At 37.0% G+C, this 6,862-nt stretch overlaps 1 protein-coding gene across 3 annotated transcripts in view; it reads left to right on the plus strand.

Annotated features, from left to right (window-relative positions):
* The window catches only part of Cdh18 (cadherin 18), an 834,629-nt gene that overhangs the window by 48,267 nt on the left and 779,500 nt on the right, over positions 1 to 6,862 (plus strand). The gene's annotated exons all lie outside the window — the stretch shown is intronic.

Genomic DNA, 6,862 nt, shown 5'->3' on the forward strand with positions numbered 1-6,862 from the left:
AAAAAAAAAAAAAAAAAAAAAAAAAAAAAAAAAAATGATCATTCATCATGACCAAGTAGGCTTCATCCCAGGGATGCAGGGATGGTTTAATATAAGGAAATCCATCAATGTAATCCACTACATAAAAAAAACTCAAAGACAGAAACCACATGATCTTCTCATTAGATGCTGAACATCATTTGACAAAATCCAACACCCCTTCATGGTAAAAGTCTTGGAAAGATTGGGAATTCAAGGCCCCTACCTAAACACAATGAAGGCAATCTACAGCAAACCAGTAGCCAACATCAATGTAAATGGAGAGAAACTCGAAGCAATCCCACTAAAATTTGGGACTAGACAAGTCTGCCCACTCTCTCCCTACCTATTCAATTAGGTACTTGAAGATCTAGCCAGAGCAATTCGACAACAAAAGGAGATCAAGGGGATACAAATTGGTAAGGAAGAAGTCAAAATATCAATCAGGGATTTCTCCTTTTACATCTTACTATTTTATTATTTAGGTCTAAAACAATAATGCTTTTTCTGAAACTTCATGTGTTATCAACGTTTTCCTACTCAAGAATCTGTCTCACTTAGTTAAAAAAAATTGTCTCTCTGGAACTAGATTAGCCAGTTATTCAACCTCACAATGTTTACTTTTTTTCATTTTTTAAACAGAATTTCAATTAGAATTTTTGAAGCTGCAAGTATAAATTTTAAAATCTTAATGTTACTGTCCATATCCATCAATGGAGCAAATATTGTCCTTATTCACAACATTGAGAGTGTTTTTTATTTCTCTCTAGCATTATAAATCTTTTTTATCCTTCCTTGTCATAGACAATGTCACCACCTCTTCTGGAAAACCATAAGAAGACATTGAAAGTATGACAACTATTTTGCCCAAGTATTGTTAATTCAATTAAACTGAAACTACTCCTCCATACCTAAGATTTTACAATCAAAACTTTAAATCAACTGATCTATGATCATTTTATTCAAATTGTTACTTGATTATATACCAAACGTGTATGAAAATAGCTATGAAAATTTATTTAACCAATATATATTTTTAGATTTCAGATGCTATTTACAATGGTTAGGTTCAAAAGTATTTTAGAAATTAGATAATATGGGCAAAACAATCATTTTAGGCATAGTTGCTATGTCTCTTAACTCCGTACTTGGACTTGAGTAGTGGAGACAGGTGCTCAAAGGCCAGCCAGCCTACATATATTGATAACCTCCATGTTGAGGAAGAGATCCTGTCTGAAAAAGGAAGGAGGATGATGATAAAGGAAGGCATCTGACTTTGAAAATTGACCTCCACAAGCATATGTTTCGTAAGGTCACCTAATTTAGATAAGCCTGCTTAGGCATAACTGCTCACAAAACTGCCTTTTTCCCCTCTTCATTTACTTGAGAATGTGGGGCACATTAAAGGAGAGGCATATATATATATATATATATAATAGTGTCTTGAAGACTAGGGTATGGAAATAAGGATTACCAATTCCTTCTAGTTTCTAGGATATTTGTAGAGATACTTGTCCCTACAGACTTTGATGGTTGAGTTCTGTGATTCACGCACAGATTTTTGGCTCCTTTAGAGTGAAGTAAACTCTATTAACAACTTCTAGCAATATCTGTCTCTACGTGTTCAACATGTATTGTTTCAGGTGACCATTAGGTAATGACAGTGTGGTTCACTTAGCACTATTTCCAAAACTGGTATTTCCTCTCTCCTGCGGTGACACTATCTGGAAGATTTTGTAGCAGTGTCTCAGCTACATCTGAGCTTTTCACTGGAATAGAATGTCTTAGGGAGTGATGCTTCCTGGAAGAAACACCACATGAATGCATTGTCTACCATACCTCTGTGATTTTTGATACAGCTCATAGCACTGCCTTTAAATTCCCAAAGTGAGAAAATAGGGTTCCTGAGAAATATTGCCTTCAGAAAGTCTTCACCCATCTTATGACCATGGCTATATGTAATCCAGTGGGGACATAACAAAGGCTTATACGTTATATTGTAGATATTCTTGAAGCCCTTTATCCTTTCACAAACTTCGATGAGCAAGCCTTAGCTGACTGACAAAGGAATTTGTGTTCAACTTTTCACATAAATATAGACAAGAAAACTTTAGCCTTGCCTTTTGACAGCTGCAAAAATGATAAAATCACCTGAAAATTCCCTCCAGTCTCAACAATATCTGTTTTGAAACCTAGTATCTTCGCTGTCAAATTCTTCATTTCTTATTAAAGCTGAAACTTACTCTTGGGAATTATACAAAGTCCCAGACATTTCATTCTTTCCTGTCTATGAAAAGCTAAGGAAAATCTATTCTACAGAAGAATAAAAAGAAAAATCATTTCAAATACTTTATAATTCATTATAAAGCTGTAAATTTATAATTATACATGGTTATATATAATATCTGTAAGACACATAGAATTCAAGAAGCATATTTGTCACACACACACATATATAGTATATAAGTTTGCAAAGCCTGTGTTCTAATTTTCTTTTCCTTGATTTTAGCATACTATACATTATATATGTACACACACATATACATATGGTCAAAAATATTAGTTACTCTATTCCATTACTGAACACAAGAATTTATAGTTTCTACTGTGTTTAAATAAATAATTGTAAGGGCTGGGAAGAATATTAGCCAGTAAATGCCAGGGGACAATCAAAATATCAAGTAGAAATGACAGTCAACTAGATTTGATCATTTTTCATTTGATGCTTGATTGTGACTTCATTCTTTCCACCATATATATATATACATATATATATATATATATATATATATGTATATATATATATGTGTGTGTGTGTGTGTGTGTCTATATATATATATATATAGTTATATGTGACAACTGAAATATTCAAGTTATAATTTGTCATAATATCTTATATCAAAAATACATTATAAAAATGTTATATGACAAAAAGTAAATAAACCAATTACAAAAATCACAGATGAAATTATGTTGTGTTTATTTGACTATTTGTTAAACCAAAGAATTATAAATGAGTCAGTTTTTGTCTGCTAGCCCAAGAAGTTGAAAAAATTTCCTAAGGTACTATTAAGATATTTTTAAACATATGGGAAAGAGCAATTATCACTAGTTATGTATTTGACCACCTTACACAGAAACTACACACACATTATATGACATGCATTCAATTGTATGCATATAAGTTAATAGATATTTATGTATTATAGAATGATTATTTTACCATACTTACTGACCCATAAATACAAGAATAAAGAACATTCAAGTGAGAAAGGTTAAAATATCTATTAGTTACTGCTAAGTGAAGTTAAACAATTATTTCCACTCTATTTTTTAATCCTCAAAAATTCTGTTTCCTTTGCAATATCTTGGGCCCTTTCTGTTCTGTCTTGTGGTATACTGATGTGTTAGTTTTGATTTATCATATCATGTCATAATCCTTTCATATTTTTGTTAGTTTCTTTTTCCTCATTAATTCACTTTACATTCACTTGGTATTTTTATCGCTGCAACCCCTTCTTCCTGGTTCTTCTCTCACACAGTTCCTCTTCCCCAAAATTTTACCTCCCCCTCTCCTCTGAGAAGTTAGAGGTCCTCTGGATGTCCGGCCCAACGTTGCCACATGAAGTCTCTGCAGGGATAAGCGCGTCTTCTCCCAGTGAGGTCAGTCAAGGCAAGAGTCAGGCAACAGAATTAGGTATAGCCCCTGCTCCAGTTATTGGGGAACCAGCATGGGGACCAAGCGGCACATCTGTTACATGTAATAGGAGTCAAGGTCCAGCCCATGTATGCTTTTTAGTTGGTGGTTCAGTCTCCGAGAGACCCCAAAAGTTCAAGTTAGCTAACTTTGTTGGTATTCCTGTGGTGTTTCTATCCCCTCAGGTCCCTCAATCCTTCCCTCAACTCTTTCATAAGATTCCCAAAGCTCAACCCAATGTATGGCAGTGGGACTCTGCATTTGTTCCTTTCAGCTGCTGGGTGGAGCCTCTCAGAGGACAGTTATGCAAGAAGATCCCGTCTGTAAGCATAAAAGAGTATCATTAACAATGTCAGTGATTGGTGCTTGCCCACAGCGTCTCACATTGGACCAGTCACTGGTTGGCCCATCCCTCAGTCTTGGCTTCATCTTTGTCCCTGAATTTCTTGTCAACAGGACAAAATTTGGGCTGAAAGTTTTGTTAGTGGGTTGGTGTCCTTATCCTTCCCCTAGGGTCCTGCCTGACTATAGGAAGCAGCCACTTCAGAGTTTATATCCTCACTGCTAGGAGTTTCAATTAAAGTAAATTCCATAGACTTCTATGATCCTCCTCCATCCCAGGTCTCTATCCTCCCATAACTCTGCCAGCTGCTGATCCCCATCCATTCTCCTGGCCCTCTTGCCCTCTCTCTAGTCTCTCCCCACACCTGATCCTAAGCCCCATTTCATTACCCTTCCTATCCCCTCTCCCATGTAGTTCCTTCCCTTCATCTCACTCCTATGACTATTTTATTATGCTTTCTAAATGGGATTCAAACATCCTTGCTTGGACTTTCCTTCTTCTTTAGCTTCTTTGGGTCAGTGGATTGTATCATGGATGTCCTGTATTTTATGGCTAATATCTACTTATAAGTGAGTATATATCATGCACATTCTTATGTGTCTCGGTTACCTTACTCAGGATATTTTATATTTCCATCCATTTGCCTGAAAAAAAAAACAAAAACAAAAACAAACAAACAAACAAAAGACCATAATGCCTTTAGCAGATTTCAGTAGGTAAGTAGTAACCACATTTTCTGTATCCAATCTTGGCTTGTGGGACTACAGGATTGTTCCCAGCTTCTGATTTTGTTTGTTTGTTTGTTTGTTTGTTTTGTTTTGTTTTCTAATGGAAGACAAAAAGAGAAATAGGGTGGACCCTTCTATGAGGGGAGCTGGAGAGGAACTGGAATGTGTAGAGAGAATGGAAAGAGTAACCAGGATTTATTGTGTACAAGAAGAAATCTATTTTTCAAAATAGGAAAAAATTTTAAAATGTAATCTTTTAAAATTAGTATATGTCAAAATAAGAAAAACAATTTATTTTAATTAGAGAATGAGGGTTCATCCACATTTTAAATGCCATTATGCTGATGATTCTTGAGCGAGCCTTTTGATAGCCATGATCCTCTTCCATCTTGCTACCCAGCTGTCATTTTCAATCTTCCTAACAAAGCACATAGCCAGTTAGTGAAAAAAAAAAAAAAAAAGTCCCCTGTAAGTGGAATTTATTTTAATTATCTAAAACATCTTTACTTTTTGCTTATATTTAGATGTAGTTTAGTATCATAGCTTGTTCTGTTTTAAAAGGAAATATTTGTAAAGGATTTCTAACTTTATAGCTTACACTAGCCACATGTGGGGAGGGAAGGGCCTAGGAAGGAAAGAGGATGGGGGGGATGGAGAGGGGAATATGATTGTGTATTGGGTGGGGCAAAAGGACTGAAATCCCTAAAGGCCAGCAGAAAGAATGGAAACATGCAATCTCAGAAGGTAGGAGGTTGGGGAGACCCTCCAGAATGCACCAGAGACCTGGGACATGAGAGATGCTCATGAGGAGGGAACTTGGATGAAATGCACTACAGTGGGAAGACAGAACTTGTAGAGCCCACCTCCAGCAAAGACAGGGCATCAAGTGAGGGATGGGGTTGCCATCCCACAGTCAAAACTCTAACCTCTAATTATTCCTATCTGAAAGAACTGTAGGGAAGGAAATGGAGAGGAGCCTGAGCTAGCAACAAGCCCAAAGTGGGAACCACATCAAGGAGAGGTCCCAAGACCTGACACTATTACTCAGGCTATGGAGCACTCACAAAAAGGGACCTAACATGAGTGTCCTCCAAAAGACCCAACAAGCAGCTGAAAGAGTCAGATGCAGATATTTATATCCAATCCATGGACAGAAGCAGCTGTTGTTGAATTAGGGAAGGCTGAAAGAAGCTGAGGAGAAGGATGATCCTGTAAGAGGACCAGCAGTCTCAATTAATCTGGACCCCTGTGATCTCTCAAACACTGGAACACCAACCAGGCAGCATACACCTGATATGAGGCCCCCAACACATACACAGCAGAGGACTGCTAGGTCTGTGTTTAGTCAGAGAAGGTGCACCTATCCATCAAGATACTGGAAGCCCCAGGGAGTTTAGGTGGGGGGACATCCATGTGGAAACAAGAGGTGTACGGAGAAGGTATGGGATGCGGTATGGGGGTGGACTGAGAAAGGAATAAAATCTGGAGTTTAAAATACATAAATAAAAGAAAAAAATAGAAGAACACGCTTTGCTACTCTCGGCATTATCTTTGTGAATTGATTCTATCATGACAAGAGAAAGGACTCATACTTATTTTGATTGCCATTTTATCTTACAAATATAAGAGAAACTAGCATCTAATTTGTCTCAACCAAGATGGGGAACTTTTTCCTTGACTTTCAAAGTGTGCTCCAGAGGAGGAGGTGGCTCCAACTGGGTCCTGGGCTCTCTTCAACCCCCTCCTGCAAGAAGGCACAGCAGGACCTCTGTTGTTCACAGGGTGCTGTGTGGTTGTTTCCTCTAAGTGGATTGACCTAAGCATTAGGAAACATTATAGCTGTATATATTTCATTCTTAAAGGGAAAGCCCAATTTATTTAATACTTCATATGTCTTGTATTTATTGTAATTTGAACATATCTAACCATTTTATTGTATTTGCCTGTAAATATCTAGGCAATGAGTATTATCATCTAAAGCCAGCTCTTTTTCTCCAATCACATAGTGTTACCCCCTGTAATGGTTTGTATATTCTTGGACCAGGGAGTGGCACCATCTGGAGGTGTGGCCTGGTT

The sequence above is a fragment of the Mus pahari genome, chromosome 11, assembly GCF_900095145.1.
Source record: "Mus pahari chromosome 11, PAHARI_EIJ_v1.1, whole genome shotgun sequence".
In the NCBI taxonomy this organism is placed as follows: domain Eukaryota; kingdom Metazoa; phylum Chordata; class Mammalia; order Rodentia; family Muridae; genus Mus; species Mus pahari.